Below are 24066 nucleotides of genomic sequence, written 5' to 3'. Positions count from 1 at the left end.
CATGCTTTGCCTCTATTTCTTCCCTTTTTAATGCTGTTCCTCCTTTGTCATGTCATCCTTGTTGGTGACTTGAGCGGTGTCAGTCTGCTGAAGCTGAAGAATCTAAAACAGAAGCCAATGAAGACAATCTACCATCAGCTTCTTCTGTGAAATTTCTTAATTCTCCATACTACACAAAAACAATTCTGGCTCACCCACTCTGACTATAAATGTTGCTTCACATTGTTGACTACATCTTAAGCTTACCTGACATCTGATTTCTGTATATGTAAACATTTTATGTTGTGTTTGTGCTGCCTGAAGTAAAAATATAACACAAATGTAACCTTCTAATTGTGTGTAAAACTGGAACACATGCTTATTTTACACAATGTGTTTGATAATTATAAAAAACACTGTACACTTTTTTCACCTGGTTTGGTAAACTTCAGCATATTCTTATGGCAATGAAACCTACAGCATACAAGTGTTTTAATACATGTAGGAATAGTTTGAAAGATATTGCACTAAAATATAACCGCTTCCTTTTGTGAAATGAAACTTTCTTTCTTGCTTGAGCTATCCATTCTTCATCATCACACAAAGAATGAAACTGGAGGTCTCCATGAAAGAATGACAGATCTTGCTACACGTGGGGAAACACGATATGTACTGATTAATCCATAGGTGACCTTGACAGTGAAAACTGAGAAAGTTTTCCCTGTTGGAATTTGAGTGTGGGATTGACTCTAGACAAAATAATTAAAAGATCATAAAATATTATTTGTGTCCACTTTGTTAAAAAACTTCTCTCTTGGGTGCTGAGTTTCTCAGCAGGGCATGAACAAAGAGGGTTACAGTTCCACTCCTGTCTTTGATTAATTTTTGGTTCATTACATTTCACTCATTTCAATTCTCAGACATGTATTTCAATCATCCCAGCCCTCACATAACGTATAGTTTTAATAATCTACTTTTTCAGTCTTGCCAGGAGAACCGTCAGTTCAACCTACTCAATCTTTCAATAGAGCCACAACAGGACAAATAGCTTGGTTAGTTTGTAGCTATTAAGAACTCTGACATCAATTCAATACTAAGAAACAAGGAAAGATAAAGATCTGTATCTCAAGATGAGAACTGAAGTACAAATCTGTTCAATTAGGCATGAAACTTATCACTGCATTTTCTAATGCGTTTATCAACCCAACAGCTTCATTCTTCAGAGCAACTCTCTTAGCTTTGCATTTAGCTTGCGTGAAGCTGTCATTTTAAATCTTTTCCCCCTTCAATAGCTCACTGCACATTATTCAAGGTAATATTTATAAAAGGAGCGAGTAAGGAACAGAAGCATTTTCGTGTGTGCCAGCTTGGTCGAATAAAAGTCCTTAACTGCAAGATGCCCGTGAAAACCACTTTTCATGATAAGAAGCCTAACGAAGTTGAAGCGAAAAAGGCTATCGGGGGAGCTACAGAAAAGCAAAGCTCAATCTCTTTTTAGCGGACTTTTAATTGCCACCACCCTCCCTGACATCCTCAGCCTAACTGCAGAGAAACTCTGCTTCCAAGAGCTGGAAGGGGCCCCAGAGGATGCGGGTGACACCATAGCTGCTCCCCTCACTCCGGATTTAGCAAAATCCCCGCGACGGCCGGGCTCTCCCCGGCACCGAGGAGGCGCAGAAGCTCCGCGGGATTCCCTGCCCGCAGCTCTCCGCAGCGCCGGCGGGCGGCGGGCCCGGCTGCCGGCAGCGCCGCGGGGAGCCCGCTGCCGAGGGGCGGCTCCGGCGGCGGCTCCCCTCGGGCTCTCTCCCGATGCTTTTTCCTGCTGCCTTAATTCTCCTCCTGCCTTCGCCGTGGCAGGTGTCGACTTCTGGCGGCCCCGTCCGCGGGGAGATGCGGCTTCCCCGCGGCGGCCGCCTGTGCGTATGGGGGTGTGTTCATACATGTACATACATACATGTGGTAGAGATATATATATATATGGGTGTGCCTTTGTAAGTGACTGATAGCTGCGTTAGAGCGCGGCGTTGCAGCGCTGTCCGACGGGAAGAGCCATGCCTGCGGGCACGGCGCTATGTGCACTGCTGGAAGCACCAGCGTGCGGACACAGGAGGGCGAGGATCACGCTGGGCTTTCGGGAGGCACAGGGCGGCTTGTCCCTCACTCCTTTCGCTCCCTTTGGGCTCTCCCCTAGTCCGAGGCAGCCCGAAAGAGCGGCGCTAGCTGCGCGCAGGTGGCGGTGGGCGCCGCCGAGCGCTGCTCTGGGTTAGAGGCTGGGAGACGGGGCGGGGAGAGGCAGCGCCGCTGCCGCGCCAAGCCAGCCAGGCAAAGTGATACCACCAGCACCAAATTTCTTCCCAATATGGGGGGGGTCGATGTACGTTCCCTCTGGCGAGCTGCCAGCCGAAACCCAGTCACACAGCTGGCAGAAAGGGCAGCCCGGGCAGTTGAGTAAAAGCGGAGGCTCAGTGAGGCAGAAGCGGGGCGGATAACTTTCCTGCCGGGCACGGGGTGAGCGGGCAGCCGCAGCTCCCTTAGGAGCGGTGAGGGCTCCGCGGGCTCTCCCGCGGCCCGGGGAATCACCGCCTTCCCCGGGCGGTCCGGCAGCTCCGGCGCCGCGGCCGGGACCGCGCCGTCCCTGCGCGCCCGGGGGTCGCGCTCACCCGGCGGTCCCAGCTGCCGCTGCCCGTGAGAAGCTGCTCCCGCCTCGCCGCCCGCTCGCCCCTCTCCGGCACGGGGGCCGGCCCGGGGGAGGGCTGCGCGTCACCGGATCTGCTGGCGCCGGCAGCGGGGCGGCGTTACGGAGCGCCCCGGGAGCGGCGGAGGGGCGGGCGGGGGTCCCGGGCGGGGCCGGCATCGCCGCGCCTGGCTGCGGCCGCGGTGGCGGCGCCGCGCCGCCTCGCCTCCCCTCGCCTCGCCGCGCCTCGCCTGGCCGCTCGCCGCCGCGGAGGGGCGGCGCTGCTCCCCGCACGCCCCCGCCCGGCGCCCCCGCTCCGTCTCCGGGAAGGGCGCGGGGAGCCCCACGCTCCCCCTCAGCGCGGCGGCGGAGTTCGAGCCGGCGGCGGCGGCGGCCGGGGTGCGATGCCGTGTTAGCCGGCGGCTCGCCCCGAGGTAGCGCCGGCGGGAAGGAGCGCGAGTTGCCGGGGCTGTGGCTGACACCATGGGCACCGGGCGGGGGGGCGAGGCGGCCGGGCTCCCTGCGCTCCTCGGCTGAGCCCGGGGATGTGCCGGCGCCCGGAGGAATTATTTTGGAACTAGCACGGAGCGGTGGGAGGAGGACGAGCGGCACAGCGCTTCACGGCTGCGAGGAGGTCGTCCGGCGGTGCTGTATAGGCAAGTAAGCGCTTGCTTCCTTTTCGCTGCGTTCCCTTCGTCTCCAGTGACTTTTTTTTTTTTTTGCAGCTGCTGGTCGCTTGCTCCCAGTTCGGAGGCAGGATGGTCGGCGGCGCCAGCAGCAGTTCTCGGGGGTTGAGGTGCGGGGGATTTGCAGGGGAGCCCCGCTCCAACTCCGCCGGAGTCCGCCGCGGGCATCCCGCTGGTGCGGTGCTCCGGTGCATAGTCGGGAAGGCAGCTCTGTGTCCCAGCGCTTCCCGCTTCTGCAACTGTAAGAGATGATGCCTTCTTACAGGCATCTCCTAATGTAAAATGCCTCCTCTTTGCTGAGTTCGTACTAAATCGCAGGAGTCCCTTAATTTCTTTCCATCGGTGTTTCTTGTGGGAGAGAGGCAAGATGCGTGTTAGCCTTTCGTACGCACTTATGGATTCAGATAGTGAACCCAGAGTTTTGATTTTTATGCCCTTAACTTTCTTGTGCCCTGCCTAGTGTATTTATTTGAGATGCTCTTGCTGTGAGGTTATGGTTTGTTCAGCCTTGTTTGTTTGCTTTTAAGCCTGTGGATATTTATTGCTATACTTGACGTGGCAATGAAACGAAAAGTTGACTGTAATTTATTTCAGTGTATAGAGGACAGGTTGCAGGCAGGGGACTAATTTTGCTCTCAGAGTAACTCCACTTCAAAGGAAGAGGCCCATGGGGCTGTAATCTCTAGCTGAAAACTCGGAGAGCTCAGAGCAGACCTGTCACGCTGCAAAGAACGAGTTCTCTTCACCTTCCAGCAGTGATAGCGTTTAAGCTAAGCTGCCTCCCTTCCCGTACCTGTGAAAAGACCTGACTCTGAAATGCAGGGAATAGAGATGTGAATTCTGGGCAGGTTTGGGAGAAAGGCAGAACTTTAGACAATGTTTAATTAAGTTTGCTCTTAGTGATTTCCTCAATGTCTTCTCTATGAGCCTGAAAACTGCAATCTGTTACAGTGACCTTGATGCATGTTGTATTCTAACATGAAAGCAGCATAGAATAAAAGTATTTACATAGATTTACAGCAAAGCTCTGATGTTTCGCTAGGAGCTCAGTCAGTTTTAGGTGGCAGTTTCAGCAGGGGCACTGGGCATGGTATGTGTGTTGGAAATAACTTGGAAAAATAACTTGCTGATAGTGACGAAAGTAAAAGTTGCAGTGTTGGAAACTTATGTTTCTGCAGAAATGCCATTGTGTGTGAAATGCCTGCTGAGTTTTTGATATTTCATTTTCTAATCAGTGAGACCTGTACTGAAAGGAGTGTGTGGGTGTGTGTGGCAATCTCAAGGCTTCCCAGGTTAATGCAGTTTGAGTTTTAAGCAGCAAGAGATCTTTCTTATGCACCAAAGTACACATTTTTACGTAGATGCAAGGTTGACATGATAAAATTAAAAGATGTTGGGATGTCAGTAGGGTGAACTGACTCAAGTTTATAGCTGAAATATAAACTAATCCTTTCCCATAATGGTGGAAGGTAAACTGGCTGAAGGGAGTGTCATTTGTTTCAGTGCAGTTTATGGAGAATGTTCTCATGGTTTGTTCATATTTCTGTCTCTCTGATGATGCTGTGAAACACAATTAGAATAACTACTGCTAGACAGTGGGATGCAAACCTATCCGTTACTTAAAACACTCAGCTGCCTCATACAACACTTATTGTGCCTCATATTGAAAAAAGTATAGTTTTTGGCAAAGTCTGCCTATGGTTCTATTGTAGTAATTCCTTCCTCTGTTGCAGAGTGGCAGGCTTTCACTAGGCATGTGCAAGGGAGAGCATGAAACACTGAAGCATGCACTGATCTGGAATTCATTTGGGCTATGTATTACATTCGAGGTTTCCACAATTAGCATAAGTGCTTATGCCTGATTATATGAATAAACGGGGTTTAAAAATTGTATTAGTTTTGTCACTTTTGATGCATATTGCAGACTCCTTTCTTTTTAGCCCTTCAAACTAATCAGATGCTATACTCGTTGCCTGGAGAGGAAGAAAACATAATTTAACGATTTATCATTTGGCTTTTGCAGTGTATTGTCCCATAGCTATGAGATAATCTGATGAAGGTCCCCATCACTGAATTAAAGAACATGGTGCTCTATACTTTCACTTACAGTCAGATTTTCCCTCTTTTACATGGCTAAAGAACTGAGTTTTCACAAGGTCTGAGAAAAAAAGAAATGTTGCTTTTTCTTTAAAACTCAGAAGGAAAGGGAAAGGTAAGACTTGAGGTCTTTAAAGACTCCATTAAAAACATCCACTTTTAAGATATTAATCAACCTCCTTTACCTTCACACATTTTATCTTTTACTCAGTACTTGTCAGAAAGCCTTCCTGCATGTTGATACTTTATTTTACAATGTGTATAGCTCTTAATTTTAAAAATTCAGGAGTGGCCAGCACACACTTCACTGTAAGGGAATTCTAGAATCACTGTAAGGGAATTCTAGAATATTATTTAATGTTCTGTATCCCACTTGGGTTGTATCATTTGAATTGAAGATTTCCAAAGTACACTATATTCAACTTTACAGTATGCATTTTTGTATTAATTCTATGTAAATTTCTTTACTAGAGAAGATTATTGACCTTGATTCAGAAATTTCAGGGCAAGCTCAGAAGTTATTTTTTTTTTTCCTAATTTTTTCATGTCTGCTCAGTCATGCTTTTTGGGCATAGCTTCCATGAACTGACCGAAAGCAAAATTAAAAACCACCAACAATTAAATGTGATTTTTCTAGTCAGCCCAACCCAGTTGAGTGTGTAATTTCTCTTTATTCACTTTAGGTTGAATATTAAGACATACAAACAAGAGCTGTAGTCTGCTCTCAGTTCTTCCCTCTGAAGTGCTCAAGTACCATTTCTTCATTCCTGTGTCCTTGTGCCTGAGCTGTCAGTATTTCTTTCTGGTAGTCATCACCAGGTCTGCTTGCATTCATTGTTTAAAAGCTAAAGAGTTGTTGTGAATGGTAAGAAACACCAAATGGATTTTGTCATGTTTCTTGGCCCTTCACATGGCTGTGCTTTCAGTTCATGTTTCCACAGAGAAGCAGAATGTGGTTGGGTTGAATCCCAACGTGAGTCTGCTACATCAACACGTACCTCTGGCAGTACGCTGTGACACTGGCTCAGCATGATTACACAGACAAACTTCTGCATTTGCTCAGAGTTTCATCTGCCATAATGGAGAGTCAGAAAGCCTTACTGTAGTTGTGGCCAACCTGGATTTTCTGCATTCCTGTTGCAGATCAAAGGAAAGAGAGAAAGCATACATTAGAAAAAGCCTCAAAACCCCAGAACTCTGAACAGGTCATGTCTCAAAGATACAGCTATAATCAACACCAGGGAATGCAATGGAGACACGTCCAGGGAAATTCACACACATATTTAATTATCCAAGGAGGAAATTATTATTCATCTTGAGAGATTTAGTAGGTGATGTGTCTACCACTGACGAAGAAGAGGAGCGATGTGATATGGAAACAAAGCTTTTTTCCACTGCACAATTCAGTTGTGGCTGTCACTGTGATTTGGGAATCTAAGCCTTATCTTCAGTAATTAGCTCAAATTGGCCAAAAGAGGTGGAACACTCTGTTGTATGATGAATCTGGTGCTGCAGCAGCCAAGCGCTTGGTTGTTTCCTGGGGATTTGCTCGCTTCAATTTATTAAAGTAATGAGTAGAGGAAAACTAATCAAGAAGAGTGTTTAGGATGAGATTAATTTTCTGATCTATTCTCTGGTTTATTTTTGGTAATGTTGGGCAAAACCATAAAAGTTGTCACTGTGATACTTATGTGAGAGTAGCAATAGTTTTGACTGACATATATAAATATATGTAATTTATTTATTTACCATAATTAAATAAACAAATGATCTATAAAATGGGATCAAGGTTTTGCACATGAGGCCAGAACATGGATAAATGATATGGCTGGACACAGTTTTCTGTACCACTCAGGCACTTCAGAGACAAGGAATGGTTGGTTTGTGAAAAGCTGTGCTGTATGTTCCACTGGGAAAAGCAGGAGGGCCCCCATGCCAGGAACTGAGCACAGAGGGTGGCAGTGGATGTTCCCAGTGTGGAATAAAACCTGGAGTAGGGTGAAAGTCCCACACTGATGCACACAAGGTGCTTTTCAACAGCCACTGAAATCCCTGTGTAAGATGTGGTTGATGTGAAGGCACTGATGCTTTACTGCTTTAGTACTGGCATGGATACTGTGTCTGTGAAAGAACATGGCTTCAGGGTGCTGTGGGTGCAATTGATTGATTGCTCAATTCCACAGGTGGTCTTTGATCTGCAACAGGGATGAATTTCAAACTTTTTTTCTCTATGAAGTTTGTTCCTGGCTCTTAGAATTGGGTGTTCATTGGTTGGTTGAGATTTTGGTTCAGAAATGTGCTTTTAAAGTTGCTAAACATCAAGCACTTCTGAAGTCCTCATTGCTTGAAGCTTCTGAGATAACACCAGATGAGGTGCAATTTATTCATCAGATTATTCTAAACTTTGGCTTTATGTTATTTTTTGTTCATTCTCAATGTGTACTTGGTTTCATGTTGAAGATGTTAGAAATGGTATATTTTAAGTAAATTTTATATTGCTTTTGGTCAAATTATTCAAATAGACTCAGATTTAAGTTTGAATAAAAGCAGTTTGAGTAAAACCAAACACATGCCTTTTCCCCTTCACTTTTTGTATTAAATTTATTTAAAAAACAGCTGACCATAAAGAAGTGAGAATGGGAGTGTTATTTATGACATTCATATTTCTTCTGCTTTCTGTCAAAAACTAAAGGGAACTTCATCGTCTTGTACAAATGACAGGCTATCATGAGTGATAGTAATCGTATCCTCTGATTCTTTCTTGGTGTAAAGACTATTTTGCTGTTTTTATTGAATTTAATGTAAAAATGTCATTGATTTCAACAGGTATAATACTAAGAACTTGAGAATATTTAAAAATCTCTATAAATTTAGATATTCATACTTAATGTAACTGGTAATATTTGCCTTAATATAAAGCACTGATTCTTAATTACAGAATTGTTTCTAAAATGATTTGCTGTTTTGCATTTGCTATGCTAAATATATCTTCATTCATAATTATGTGAGCCAGCTTTTTCTAGTTTCTCTATATGCCAAAATGTTTTGATTGACTCTTTTAACAGTTCTGAATAATGAACTGTATGCTTCAGCTTCAACAACACAAATGGACATTGATTTTCTTTGACTTGCTTTTGACCCCTAAGTAAGTAGAGTCATTAGAATTATGCTTGAAAGAGCTTTGCTCTGCCTCCTATCATTTTATATGTATTATACACAGGGTTTGGGAACTAATCTATGCTAATCAGACTTTTTTCAAGTGAAGGAGGAGGGGAAAATCATCAGCTCTACAGTTGTCTTGCTGCTCTAGGTTTCATCACTCACAGCTGTCTGCCTGTATCCATTACCAGTTGGTATTGCAGCTGTATGTCCCTGAATGCAGCAGAATGCACAAACAGTTCTCCTCAGGACTGTTTAATTAGTGATTAAATGGAAAACATTTAGGTGAAGTGTAAGAGTTTTGTCAGTGCAATGCAGTTGTTTTCAAAACACGCACTGATGCACGTGTGGAGATCCTCACTGAAGATGGGTTTTGAGTAAAAGTCAGCATGAGATCTGTGTCTCTACAGGTTTTAATGTCTGGAGTGCCTTCATTCTCATTCTGTGAGTTATGTGTTTTACTTTTTTTATGGAACAGATTTATGACACAGAATGTAAAGGTAAAATGTAAAAGATAAAAAGGTAAAACACAGAAGTAGTCTTTTCAAGGTCAGCTGGAGAAATGGATTCAAGAGCAAATTTGGTTTACAGTGCCAAGGAGCAGGTGTAGTTGACACATTAAGAATGGGGCAGGATAGGGCCCTTCCAGGGGTGCAGTTCCTGACAGGATTCCCTATCCCTAAACTGAACAACTCCATTACTCTAAATGCAAAAGTAGCCACTCTGCTGCTTTTTCAGCTGGAGCAACTTCTCTGTCAAATGCAGTGACATTTGTGAAGGAGTTTTATTGGAAGAAGCATACTGCAACTGTGCTAGAGGCGTTTCCAAGCAAAGTGTGTAGAAATCATGACAGCATCTGATGATGATCACCTCTCATTTTATTTAAGCTCACTGAGATAAGAAAGGACCTTCCTGGATAATTGAATGCACGAGGAGATAATTTCTTTCTACACTGTGTCATTAGTCTTTCAGCTAGTTAATTCTTAAGCATTTGTAGTAATCGTTCATCATATGCTCCTTTTCACAAGTTATTGTCTTATGCAGTTGTGGTGTTGTCTGGGCTGGTTCCTTGGGGTGTCTTAATTAAAGTTGCTTAGATTTCAGTTTATTAATCTGTGTTATTCATCAGCTTTCCTTTTCACTACATTAAATAACTTATTTAACCCCCAAAGGGAGAGCTGATCTTACTGATCAGTGATTATACGTTGTATTATCCTCCATCTTTTCAATGTTATTTATGTTTGTAAAGTTTTCTTGTTAATTTAGAAAAATTCTAAACCTTCAGATTTTTGGTAGGTGGAATAGAGTATTCATTGCATGCTTTGTTTAATGTAGACATCCATTGTTAACAGTGATTTGATATTTCTCACTACGCTCCCACCCTTTCATGTACATCTTGCTGCCTTTTTTTAACCTCTTTATGATGCTACAATACTTCTATCTGAAATGAAAATCCCAAAGTTAATCTCAAGCATTATTCCCTCATGTGATACATCTTATGCCCAGTTGATTGTTTTCTCAGATCTAAGATTCTGTAGTTTTTTGTGCTGTGCTTTTGTGTGTTTGTGTACAACTTTTTATTGAGATTAATATATAATTCTTTATAAACCCTGTATTTACTGAGTCCATGACTTTTGCTCTTTGAAACAAGACTTGATTATTGGTTTTACTGTTAACTTTTTATTATGATATATTAGCTGTATTTGTTCAACTGCAGGAAAAGTTATTTTTGCGGAAAAAGCCCCCAACATTTTGGGAAATGAAAAATAAAATATTTGGGCATCAGTTCCCTTTTGGAAAATTACAAGAACATTATCCATCATCTTCCTTTTAGTCTAAGGAGTTTTGAAAGACATAACATTTTCTCTGCTAGTTACTGCATGATGGTACTGACCACTATGTGTACACACACCTGTATGCCTTCTCTACAGGTTTTTGATGGCTGTGGAACTGTAAGCCTGAGATCACAAGTAGCTGGGGTCATAAAGGTCTAGCCAGACTGCATGAAAGAAGGCAGTAAAATATAGTGGGCTTGCTTTTTCATTCTTTATGCTGTGATAGAAAGAAGATATATATGACCCTTGAAAAGAGGAAAAGGTGAATAGCTGCATTTCTAGAGAAAGCACAGAGAGTACTGCAAGAAGGACAGAAGCAAGATATTTGATGAGAGAGCTTCTGTCTGTGTTTTTGAGGGGAAAGAGGTGATTTACAAGACTTCAATTGTTCAGTAATCTTCAGAATTGCATCCTTGAAATACCGGCAGAAGAGTTGTGAAGAGTTCTGCCAGAAAAGTATTCCCTTTCCGTATGAGAAATGTCTGGGTAAAGCTGTATTTGTGTCATTGCTCTCCAAAAGTTCTGTGAATTCCCCACATTTAAAGCAGGAACTCATGTACAAGAATTCAGTTGCATCCTTAGATGGACTGCTTCCTTCTGTAGGTGCCTCTCTGGATGTACTTGAGAAGCTCTGTTTTTTTGGCTATCTGAGGTTGGCCTCAAAGTGCAAAAGAATCAACAGGGAAAGCATTGAGGTTCTTGTGTTGCCTCATGTTAGGAGAGGTACAATAGTGGTATCATGGATGCCTCAGGATTTCTCAGGATTTCTCATTCTTTTTGCCCTGAAATACATGAAAATGCATGTACCTCTGTCTTAAGATGAATTCTGCCATAAATTTGGCTTCCTATACATGCCAGTTTTTAAAATAGACTCTACAGTGTTCAGAAGTCAATGGAAAATACTTGAGGTTATGAACCTCATTTCACAATTCTAGTATCTTTAGGAAAGTTGTCTGGGCACCTTACTTTCCAGCAGGTAGATCTGGAAAAAGCAGCTGGAAGCACCTCTAGGGCAACTCTAAAAATATAAAAATAAGATTCTGTGACTTCTAAATGCTAATTCTGCTTTAGAGAAAGTAGATGAGAAGGAGGCTGCTTTCATGGATCAAATGTCAATATTACTTGAGTTACAAAGCAATGCACGAGCTTAACTTACATCCCTCATTTTATGGCAATAGAATTGTCTTTTCTGGATAGCAAGAAGTATCTTAGATCTTCCTACTTAAAATATGTCTCTCTGGAGGCATTTAAAGTGCTGAAAAAACCTCTGCAAAAGAGCTTGCAAAACCCATGAAGTGCTTTGAAGTTCTGCAATTACGGCTAAATGTCACTTTCTGCAGGTTTATGCTGTGTAAGTAGCTGGAGATGCTATTGTGGGAAAATCTTTAAAAAACACACCTCATAGTAGTAAACTGTATTTATAAGTGTATAAACTGTCCCACTGTGTGTTTGAAAGCTGTGGTCAAAACCCATCTGTTTGTCAAAGCTTTTTGTTAGCTTGAAAACAAGGTTGAATTACATAAGTACCATCTTTTATTTGAAATATTTGCTTACCACCATGCATCTGAAATGCACTTCTATTTAGAAATCATGATAAACAACCTGAAAACATTCATTTAACTACCACAGTGTAATGCTAGACATCAAAATTATGGTCTCTAATACAAGCTTCTGTTTTCACAGTACTGGGGCCCATTTGGGGTGAAGATTAGGAACAGTGACTTTTTAGTTTCAGACTATGCAAATTCAGCATAGTGAGTGCTCTAGATTGGGAATAACTGTATGTACCAATGGCACATATCTAGGCAGCCTTCAGTTTAGGATAAGGATTCCTCTAGAGTCTGCAACTCAAATCTTCAGAATGCTGTTTAAAACTTTAAAATAATGGGAAATAAAAATCCATGAAGCAGTAATTTATAAAAATAACTTTGTGTGTTACATGCAGCAGATATCTAAAGTGAAGGGTACTGTTGCTCACAATCTATAGCTGCTGGAAAAGAGACACTGTATTGTTCTCTGTTTAGAGAAGTTGTTCTTGGGGTAATTCTCATGGCAGTTGTATTGCTGATTTCCATAGCAGCCTGCCTACAGTTTCTAGGAAGAAGAGTGCAGGTGTTTTGCAAGAGCAGGACAGGCATGATGTGTGACTGAATCAGCTCCTTCCTCAGCCATGGGGAGGATGTTCTTCCACTGCATGCTCAGTTTTAATCACTCTGGGAATCCTTTGATTTACTGAAATACTCAAGGCAGCTTTTGAAGTGTGAAATTATTGTATGATGGTCCCTTCTGTCTGACTAGCTACCCAGTGTGTAAGGCCTCCCTGAAGTGCTCCTGTTAAAAACTTGGTCATGATATCTCTGCTGCAGGTCGGTGAACATGCTGCAGGTGGTTCCTTGTGTCAAACCTCACATTTGGGGTGGGTGTTCTGCCCCAAAAAGCGTGGGCTCTGTTTGTCCTCGCGGCATTACTGATGTCTCTTCCTATCTCCCATGTTGCATGTTGTAGCACATCATGTCAGTTTCTCCTGTGTTTGCATTAGGTTTTTCCTGGCCATCTTCTTGGTTGGTGTCTCACAGGACAGCTTGTGATTAGTTATGGTTATTTATGAGATTCATAGTTCTGAGACTTACTTTTGGGAAGCCTGTGAGATCTTCAGCATAATAATCCTAAAATTGTGTGATACAGTGATATAAAAGTACATAATTCAGGGAAGAAGTGGTGCATGGGGAATTTTCTTTGTTGTTTGTGTGTACAGCAGTGAGCATATACAGTGCCTCTTTGAGATAAAGGTGGCATCATGATAGAAATTACATGATAGAAAAGACTTATCAACTCATCTGAAAAACTTAAGGAATAACATTTGTTCCTATGTCTTGTTAGTGATACATACATACAGGGAATATAATTCTTTTAAACATCCATTAGGCATGATTTTTTCAGCCAGTTTTTCCCTGAAGGGAAGACAAAATTGTTAATTTGAGAACAACTCATTCTGATACTTCTGAGGATGGTTCCTAGTTAGAGCTTCACACTTATGATTTCCATGTTACAGTATTTCTGTTGTATCCTTTCCTGGCTTCCAGCTTGGACACTGCATGTTTTACACATATTTGTGTGCAGAGTAGATAAATGTCTGTAGCAGATAAATATCGTATGTGTGTCAAATATGATATACTGTGTGATTTTCAGCCTGGATAGCCCTGGAATTTGAAAATTTGTAATAAAATCATCTTTGATCATGAGAGCAGCCACATTACATGGCTGGATTTTCTTGCAGCTTCTGTTACACCTATGTAAAGTGGAGAGTGGCCTGTGCTTGTACAGGGATTGACCCTCTTTTAAATAATCTTTCTCAGTCTGCATACCCTTTCTCAAATCTATTCAGAAGTACAAGTAAGGATCATCTTCCTGGCCTGTTAAATCTTCTCTTTACATGCCTCTGCTAGCTCTTCCTTCCTCACATCAAACCGAGTATCTCTTTTGTTTTCAAAGGTTTTCTTTAGTAAAGCCAAGCATTAGGTGCTGTATTTAGCAGCTTACTGAGGTTTTTGTTCTTACCACTGTCTGAATTGCCTGAAATTTCCACAATACATGTTTTTCTATCCCTTATGAAAGTAAAAACTCTCTAGTTGAAAATCTGCCTTTATAACATTCAGTTGTCATCTTAACTTCTACTAGGTTGCTTGCAGGAGGTTTCCATCTGGAACTGGTTTCAGGCCTAAATGAGAAGTTTTTTTCAGTGGATCATTTTCAATAGTTTTGTAAGAATAGCTTTATATAATTCAGTGAGATCTTAATGCCTATTTCTTTTAATAATGGAAATTCCCGTTTTCACATTTTTGTCCTGTTAATCCAGTAATAATATCTACTGTTTGTAGATTGCTGTGTATTAATATATCCTGGCTCAGGGCATGAAAATAGTGTTTCTTGTTCCAATAACTACACTTAACTACTTAATTTTAAACTATTTAACATACATTTCTTTGATGAAATTACAGATACTTGATGTGAATATTTTTAGACATCTGCCTTTAGGCAGTACATAACAGACAAGGGCAGATTACCTGGAAATTTACTTTCAGTTTGATAAGATATCCATGTTTTCTTTATGGAGGAATCTTCAGCATTTGGGGCAGTGGACTTAGATCTGTTTCCATTTGTTTAGCAACAGAAAATTCAAAGTGCCAAGATTTTAAAAATACAGGAAAAAGATTTAAGAATGAACAGCTTGATCAAGAGAAATTACACGTGCTAGTTTGAATCTTAGTGAATTAAAAAATGCAGTGAAATAGTGAAGAGACATCTTGCTCTTGAATCCACACTGTGAAGATGAGGTGTAGGGAGACACAAAAAGAAGACATGGGTTCTGGAGTTCCCTGGCTCCTCCTGAGTCACCATCATGCTCATGAAATGTTGGAGTGGGCAATGAGCTTTCCAATGAGTGGGCAGTGCTCGCTGACCTGCCTCCTCCTTGCCAAACAGATCTTGTTCTTTTGTTATACTCCATACTCTCTTCCTCAGAGAGGTTGCAGTCCAAGAATAACATAGCAACCAAGTGTAGTGCTGGAAGAAAGGAGTGGTGAACCTCTTCTAACTAAAGAGAGGTGAGTGGGTGTGGTTTGTAGGCTGGTCAGAAGCTGTGTGAACAACTTCACACAACGTTGTCTGTTTCAATTTTTTTTTCAAATTGTCTTATCTATACTGTAGAATTTTACCTCAAACTTTTCCTCTGTGTAATATTTTTGTTACTGAAGTTTAAGAAAATTTCAAAACTGTAAGTTTTAATTTAAACCTACTTTTTTCAGTTTGGCAATGCCAACTGTACAGAATAGGGCAGGGTCTTAACTGCGAACTGCAACTCTGAATTGGATTTAGTCTGTAATCATCACATAAATTTATGCACATTGCATAAATATCTTTTGGTTCATTTATCTCACTTAGCTGAAATTCACACTTTGTGCACACATGGTTAGTACTTGGCAACTTCATTAATGAATGGTTACATAAAGGTTTATTTCCAGTTGTTAGAGACAGTGGATGAATATAGTGTGTTAGATATTGATTTACATGTGGTTTTGGTTTCTCAGAATGTTTTGCATGATCTCATAGCAAATTATACTTGGTCACTACTTTCTCTGATGCATTACTTTTTGGAAGAGCATTACACAAAGCTGGAAAATAATTTGATTTGTTGTAGGAGCCTTTAAAGTGGATTTGCCTAAATCTGTTCTTGACATCAATTAAATTTATTATAAATTCATATTTGCTCATTTACCGGTCTCTGTCTTAACTAATACATTGTAAGGAAAAACACTTGGAAGTCTTAGAATTCATGTACTGTAATAGACAATTGAAGGGATCTCTCTGAAACCATTGTCTGTGAATAGAGCCAAAAATGATAAATAAATATTTTATTTTTCCACTACGACACTGTAAAAGGAAATAGTGGGTTATTATTTAGATAGCTAAAAATTCTCTAAATAAATTGCATTTTTGTTTGTGTTTAAAAAAACCACAGCTGAAAAGATGGGAAAGTAGCCCATGCTGCTTCTCAAATTCTGACTTAAAAAAATCTTTTCCTATGTTAGTATTTAATTTCAAAACTTCTGTGTGGGCAAATGGGCAAATCTGTATGTGAATTTGTTACAACATTACAGTTTTCCTGTTATCACAATAATTAAACTAAAACTGAAATATAGGAATAATTTGAATGGAAGTGGAAAGATATAACCTAGAGTGAAGCCAGCTAGAAAACACTGTCAAACCAGTTATGAACATTTGCTTTAGGATGATTTCACCGTCTTACTAAATACTCATGTTCTGGCAAGGCCTCTAATGTATGAGGCGTGTGCATGTAGGATGAATGGAAAGCACTGAGTAAATAGCATAGTAGTAGCAGTCTGAGTTATCCCTTTAAAGTAGAGAGAGAACTGCCCATACTGATTCTGTCTCTCCCACAGCACCTCGACAGCTACTCATTCTGCAAGATGAATCAGCAAGCAAGTGTATTAATTGCTGGTATGCGACATTAAACCACTTAAAATATGTGTTTTGCTTTCTTAGTATTCAACAGATGCCCATTAGGAAGAATTTGTCTCTGCTTTACTTTGAGGTGGTAGGTTATCTCTCAGGAATAAAAACTCACACCCCTGGTGGATGTGTTGATTGCCAGTTGGATTAATAATGGAGGCTGTGTTACCCAGCTATGTGTTTGCACACAACCTTTAGGAACTTTCACTGTCAGTACAGTTCCTTGTATGACACATTTTGCTGCAATTGAGGATGGGGAAGAGACTGCAGACACATAAAGGCTTCACACATACAAGTGCTGCCTACCCTTCACCCTTGTGTGGGTATATATGTGCAGCATGATAGCAGAAACTTCATTTTCCTAGGCAATCAAATTAAAAAGCCAGTCACCTCTATGCCAACATGTCCTTCGGTTTTCTGTTACTCTCTGGATGTTTGGCCCACTGTGTTGTATTTCAGAATACAATTGTGTGTTTATAGAAAACATATTGTGAGTCCTAGTTAAAGCTTATTTTGGCCAAAATGGTAATTATGATACAACTAGGAAAGGCAATTCATTAACATAGATGGGCATGTGAGACATAGGTTTCCATTAATTTGTCTGAGTACCTTTTAAATTATGTCTGGGGGACTCTGAAATTTACTTTAGTGTTCAACAAATGGCCCAAGAGAAACAGTGATCAGTGGCAGAAGGCATTTAGTAAAGAAACTGGATGGATGGATGAAAGGCTTCTTCTGCATAGTTCCAGGCTCTGCAGTTCATCATTATTCAATCACAAAGATTAGAGCAAATTAGAGCTTAGAAACTATGAACCAAGAGCTTCCCAACAAAATGTCCAAAGTCACAGGGGAGCCCTAACAAACTGATTCAAATGCACAGGGATAAATTCCAGAGCCCCTATTTGTGTTTAAATATTTATTACCATTTTAACATTTTATTTTCCTATGACATATGTCTCTTTCCCATGCCAGATTTCCAGTCTTTGAAAGAACAGTAAACATTTCTGTCTCTTGCAAAAAGAAGAATCGCTTCATACTCCTTCATTCCTGTGGCAGTGACAAGAGACTCTACTTTGAAACATTTTATTTACTGATTGGAATTGAAGTTTTTTTTCCACTAATGAGTATTTATTGTTTGGATTTGGTTTTATTTTCTTTTTTTCTTTTTTTTTATGTGAAACCTAGCCCTCCAAGGAACTTTATAACAAGATGTTTTTCCCCCTGCATTTTTGGTAGTAGGAGCAGTAGTTCCTAGAGTTACTTGGATCCTCCCATACTCATGCAGTGTTCTTGAAAATTGAATGCAGCATTCAGATACATTTTAAAACCATGCTAAACAAATTGCCCGTAGAACTGTGGGAAAAACATCTCGTTGCTGACAAAATTGACACAATTTGTAAACTGGCTTAATGCGTCTGTTGGTTTCTGTTCAAATTAAAGGTGTGAAATGTTTTTGTCTAGCAGAGTGTATTTTCTATAAAAAGACTAAAATTTCACGGTGATAAATTCTAGTAAAATTTTGCTCCTGGCAAAATATTGGTGCTTGCATGCTATGGATTCCCAGGAAGCTGTGAGCTTTAGGCTGAATTGGACTTGGGAGTACTGAAAAACATTTGTTCACAGGCATTTTTGGAAGTGCAAAACCATCTATGTCAGTGTAGCGTGTATTTCAAGGGCTTTTCATATCCTACAAAGACGGGAAATACCTTAATATATCTTAGAGGTTGGGGTAAAGAGCAAAAGAGAAATTTGACAGATACGCAATTCACCTTGGCTGTTTAAGTGCTGTGTAACAACCGAATGGAAATCTGTAGCGGAATGAAGTAAGTGGTCATGTGCACTCCTTCCATACATCCTAAGACTGCTAATCTGAAAGGCTAGTTCTGAACAAACAGCAGGATCAATATGCAGAAAACCTTGTAGACACATGCATGCAATTTAAAAAATAAATTTTTTTAGCAAGAAGACTATTTTAAAATTCGTGTGCAGTACTAAAACACAGTGGTGGATTTCCATCTCTCTTATGTCTTCACTTGAGTAAGCTGGTTTGCTGATAATATTAACTTCCTCAGTTTTTTTCATCCTCTTCTAGTGGATGTGTGCTTTATATTCAATATATTCAGGGTGCCTTATTTTCAACTAGACAGAAAAAAAAATAAAATTACTTAATCTGGTCGCATCAACCAAGCAGAAAACTGTTATGCTAAATCAACTTTCCTTTACCAGAGGTTGACAGATTAAATAGTGTCAACTGATAGATATTCTAAAGCTGGGGAACAAGTCAGACAAGTTTATATCACAAATGAAAATAATGAGCTATGTCTAATAAATTTGGAACTCAATGAAAAAAGATAAACTGAGTTCATTTGGTCTAAAGCCAAGAGCATTGCTACAGGGAGTGTATAATGCACTGTGATATAATTTCCAGTGGTAGCTTTATGAATAAGAGGATAGGACATATAGAACTATTCAGACAGTAAAAATTTATGTGTCTCTACTATTCATTGTGAGTAGTAGAATCTTCCACTCTTAAGAGACTCCCTTGATCAAAGTTCCTGTTTCTTCTCCTGTGTTGTGAATGCCTGGTGAACTTTTGGAAGCTGACAAGGATTTTTCTGGTAAACTGAGGGAATGCTGCCATCCAGGAAAGTCTTCTTTTATTGACTGCCGTCTTACTAAGCTTTTTTTTGTTTTGTTTTGTTTTTTGGTTTTTGTGGGGTTTGTTTGTTTGTTTTTTGTTGATTTTTTTTTTTAATCACAGAGCTGGACTTCATTTGCTTAATGAAGTGATGGGCCTTAGTAACTTTGGGCAGCATGGCGGAAGAAATGTGGAAGAAATTCCCCTTGCCACAGCTAGTGACCAGATGGTCTTTTCCTATAGATCTTCTACTCTGATAAACATTAAATCTCTGCTTTGCTCTTGTGAACCTTAAAAATGGTTGCTTAAGGAGGAACAGTGTTTGGGTATAAATCAGTCACAGTCATATGATCTCTTTATACACTAAGCTAATATTATCCTCAACTCACAATTAACAGTTCCTCTTATTTTATTCACCATATTTCCTGGTTATACTGTAAGTAGTCCTTTCAAAACTGCTCATCAGCCCAACTAAAGCACAGATGATAAGTTGTCTAATGTCTTTTTGTGTATTATTTGACATTCTGTTCTTGTAAATAATTTATTAGCAGAGAAATTGCAATGGAGGCTTGACTCTGGCTTCTTTCAGATGTTCATCTTGACAATTTATGATCTTTCACAAAATATTTATGTTCAGGAACAAAAATGGACCAAGAGACAGATTTGATATTGCATCAGTGGGTTCATTCCACTTTTACATGTTTTTCAGTAAAAGAGATTTGAATCCCAGCTAATCAAAGTTGAATCAGCTCAGATGAAATGTTAGGAAGCCGAAAGTTTTGAAGCAGCATGAAAGAGCTGGAGTGCAGTCAGTGAGGGAGGTTACCATTGAAGCTGTCTGGAAACTCGGTTTGTTACAAAGACTATGCAGTGTAACCTGTTTCATGTTTGTCCCTGATACTTCAATGTCTCAATCAGAACTCCCTACAGCCCATTTTAAAGGTATTGGGGATCTTTATCTGTTGCTTTGAACATTTTCACAGTTATTTTGGTCTCTATGAAGCAACGTGAAAAGAGTAAGTTGTGATGTAACTGAGAGATATTTTGAGATAATTTATTTCCATGTTGCAAACAGAAATTCACATTCTGTGGAGTGACAAAAAGGCCAATTGTCCTCCCAACCACCTTTACATTACTCAGTCTTTACATATAATACACATCAATAACTTTTTATTTATTTATTTATTTTTAATCTGACTCTTAAACTGAATTTTCAGTCTGTGGTTTGACTTCATCAAGATCAGGCTTTTGGAATTGCTGAATTCCCTAATTTTAGAGCTAAAAGGAAAAAAACAGAAGTTGATTCTGCATATAATTCACACCTGCTGAAATGCTGAAATATGTGGTTTAACATTGCATTCATTAAGCTGAATCTAAGTTGTCTGATGTGTTATGCAGCAGTGATGGTGATGCCCATATTGAATGGCTCTTAAGCTGCCTTGTGTCTGCAGAAGGCTGTCTGCATGGGAATTAATGTAATTCTTAAGTGAGATTTTAAACTAGCACATGTTAGGTTGGCCTTTATTCTCAGATATTTTGCTTTTGAAGTATCAGTTTATCCCTTCTCTGAGAAGAGCATAATTTGCTGCCTCTCACAGCGCTGTCATGCTGTACTGGTGGCATTGACACATCATGTCAGCCAACAGAGGTTAAAATAGATTCTCTTCCCCATATTAGCTGGTGAGTGAATGCATAAGTTAAAATAACCCCTCTTAGCTTTATTCTGGAAAATACTCTGAAATTCTAACAATGAGTGGAATAAGGTTGCCGGGATGTAGCATAAGATCATGGATAATCTGATTGACATTGATAAGCTCAGCAGTGAGTTGCTGAATCAGTACACCAAGTTCTGCTGCCTTAGTAATACTGTTGCTGTTTTACTTGCTATACTGGCTATATGCAGAGTGGTAATTTGACCCAGGCGGTTTTTATGGCTGTGCCTTTCCCGATCTCATTAGTGTGTTGTCTTTAGATTTCCTCTCCAAAGCTCTTGCTCTGCTCACACAGTGCAAAAACAGGTTGGAGTTTGAGTACACTACTCAGCCAGAGGAAATGTGCCCAAGACCTGTTCAAGGAGTGTTCCTGCTTGTCCTTTGTGACAGAGTGTTTTGTGATGTGTCAGTTTGTCTAGCAGAGAAGATAAGGTAAAGCTCCTTTGAAAAATAGAGACTTTTAAAAAATGTGTTAGCTTTGACAACGACCGAGTAGAATATGAGGAAATGTTTGCTGCTTCTGGAAACTCAGATAACTTCAGGAATTAAATGAAATGTTGAAATTATTTTTCCTGCATGTATATTTTAGCACATCAAGAGGTTTCTTTCTCAACACAAAACCTGTACCTGGACACACTCTTATGCCTTTTGTATTTCTGGTTTTCCTCCCTTTAAATTTATACCTATATCTTGGCAACCATACTTCATTTTTAAACAAAACATGTTTTATTGTCATTTTTGCAAAAGTTTTACCCGGTTTAGCCATCTATAGTTCTCCTGTGCATGCCTTGTCACAGGATGCCATTCCTGTCCTTGCAGAGAAACCACTTCCTGAGTCTGTTTCAGATAAACCTCATTCTTCCATGAGCGGTCTCTCCCTGGATGCTCACTGAAGCTGATCACCACACCTGTCCACTTCTAAGATTTTTCCTTCAGCATTCAGTGGTCACTTTGCAAAAAAAAAGAAATCCTAGGAAGAATTTAATAACACTGAAGGAGGTACAACAGCTGCCAATACATAAAATCTTGCCAATATTAATAAGCTCTTTATAAATGTCCACACGTCTTAGCAATTAATGCCAGCAGAAGATGTGTCTTAAAAAAAAAAATAAAAAAAATACAGTACAACCTCCACTTCTCCAACCCCCTTTATAAGTCCTCAGTTTTCCTCTGTTTCTATGCCAGGTGGCTTAATTTGACTGTCTTCAGATCCCAGAATTTTCCTTCTGGGAGAATTTTCCGTCTTCTTACTTTATTAGTCCCGTTTACAGGTAACATTGTTGAAGTTCCTCATTTTGTGTTTATTCATAGCCAAGAACAAGTTCCCAGGTCTTGTGTTCAGATACCCACATTTGCACAGCATGGCTCTGCACGTTTTGTGGTGTGGATTGAACTCAGATCATCTCCAGGCAAGAAACCCATGGAACAAGGCACAGTGTCTCTGGCATCTTGTGGGACCACATTCCAGTAATCACAGGAGACAGATTCTCTGTGCACATAAATAATGTGTGTTCAACAAGAAAATTACCATTGCATTTCAGTTACCAAATAAATCTTCCTGATATTATTATAGCATATTTATATTTTCCACAACTTTGTGAGTTTGGGGCTTTCTAAGCTTTGAAGCTCAACATCAAGAATAAACTTTGAAATTATATATTTGTATTCCTATTTGTTTTAATAGTTTTTCCATAGAAAAGGGGTGGAGTGTGTTCTGTTTAAGCATTTATTGCTTTGATTTTTGATCCTTTGCTTGCAAATAATCAGTATTCATCTGAGTACAGCACCAGAAAGGACACAGATATTAAAAAACAAAAAACAAAAAAAACCAAAAAAACCTTTTTTTCACTGTGACACTTTGAAAAGAAATAGAAATAACCTTTTATACTCATTTCAAACAAGATTTTTTTGTGTGTTTCTTGAAAATTTCTTCAAATATATTGCATGGTCAACCTTGTGAATTTGCATTTCTTTAGTTTTTGAAAGATTAAAATTTTTAGAAACCTTGTATCTATCTTTTGGGTGGGACTTAGCTCTACTGATGACAGCAGCATTTTTCAGCTCATATTTTTTCTTGTTTATGTAGGCATTTTTATGTTTATCCAGCTATGAAATGTATATTAGTAGTGCTTCAGACACATGAGAAGTTAGATTATGTGTTTTGACTAGTAGGAAAAAGCAAATAAAAATGATGGTTCTTATTTACAAAACTCTCACATTCCAATTTCTTTTGTCTATGCACCAGGAATAAAATTTGCTGAAGCAAAAGTTGTGTTACCATTTGCCAGAAATAAGGACATGTGTGATTTTCTTAGTGGGTGGGCTTTGACAGTACATCTGGGTCCATGCACCCTTTACTTTAGTTATTGAAGGATTTGGATAGGGCAAGAAGTGGTTTATCAGCTTCATGTTTGGTGGATGGGGGTATTTTAATCCTCTCTTTTTTTTTTTTTTTTTAAGAAAAGATAAAGTTATTAAGATTACAACTTCAGGTGTTTAAACCAGTCAATATATTTGTTTTTCAGTTTGTCTTTACATATCACGAGATGGTCCAATATCACAACATACCTTTATTCCACTGAGTGTTGCAGCATTCAATAAATAGGAATAACAGATGAATTGGAATTCTCATATATTTACAATATGATGAGTTGCAGCATTATTTACTATTACTGAAATAAGGCACAGAGCCACAGGGCAAATGGAACAGTGAAATAAAATAGTGAATCTGCACAAATACCGATCTAAATGTCATTTGATGAAAAAGTAACATTTGACTCTTGAATTCTAAGGTAGATTTGATTTACCTTTACTTGTGTGATATTTGCATACATAATGTGGCTGTATCTTATAGACCTGTTTTATAAGCACTTTATAAGCATTTGGTATGGTATGGGACATAAAATTGACTTCTTTATAAGTGGTTAACATTTGGATGCTTCTTGCACACTTTTTCTAGGGAATGGAGCAGTTCAGATAAATACTTCTATATTAAAGAAAATAAGTTTTAACTGATACATTCTAAAACCTTATTTTTACAGTTTCACTGTCTAGAAATTAGAAGTACAACTTGTGATATCTGAAGTGAGATATGCATTCCGAACTTGTCTTTTAATCCTTTATTGAACAGGTGGACAGTTTTGCTGGTCTGTCCTCATTTTTACTAGGTTATGGACAAGTTTTCAGTGTGAGAGCAAAATGCCTTTTTTTCCTTTTTCAGGTATTTTTAGAAAGTACCTGATAGTATCTGGTACTG

The 24066-nt window shown here is 39.7% G+C and overlaps 1 protein-coding gene across 5 annotated transcripts in view; it reads left to right on the top strand.

Moving 5' to 3' along the window:
• The first annotated feature begins 2982 nt into the window (after positions 1 to 2982).
• Positions 2983 to 24066, top strand: part of SNTG1 (syntrophin gamma 1) — a 315782-nt gene continuing 294698 nt past the window's right edge. For 3 of the 5 annotated variants that reach the window (XR_015286694.1, XM_086888383.1, XM_086888371.1), the window contains exon 1: positions 3224 to 3313. The gene's annotated coding sequence lies outside the window, so the exon portion shown is untranslated. Of the gene's footprint in view, positions 3314 to 24066 lie in introns of all 5 variants that reach the window. The other 2 variants (XM_086888380.1, XM_086888376.1) reach the window with 2 other exon arrangements.

Source organism: Cyanistes caeruleus, chromosome 1, assembly GCF_971803275.1.
Source record: "Cyanistes caeruleus chromosome 1, bCyaCae1.hap1.1, whole genome shotgun sequence".
NCBI lineage: Eukaryota > Metazoa > Chordata > Aves > Passeriformes > Paridae > Cyanistes > Cyanistes caeruleus.
This window is presented reverse-complemented; position numbering and strand designations above follow the sequence as displayed.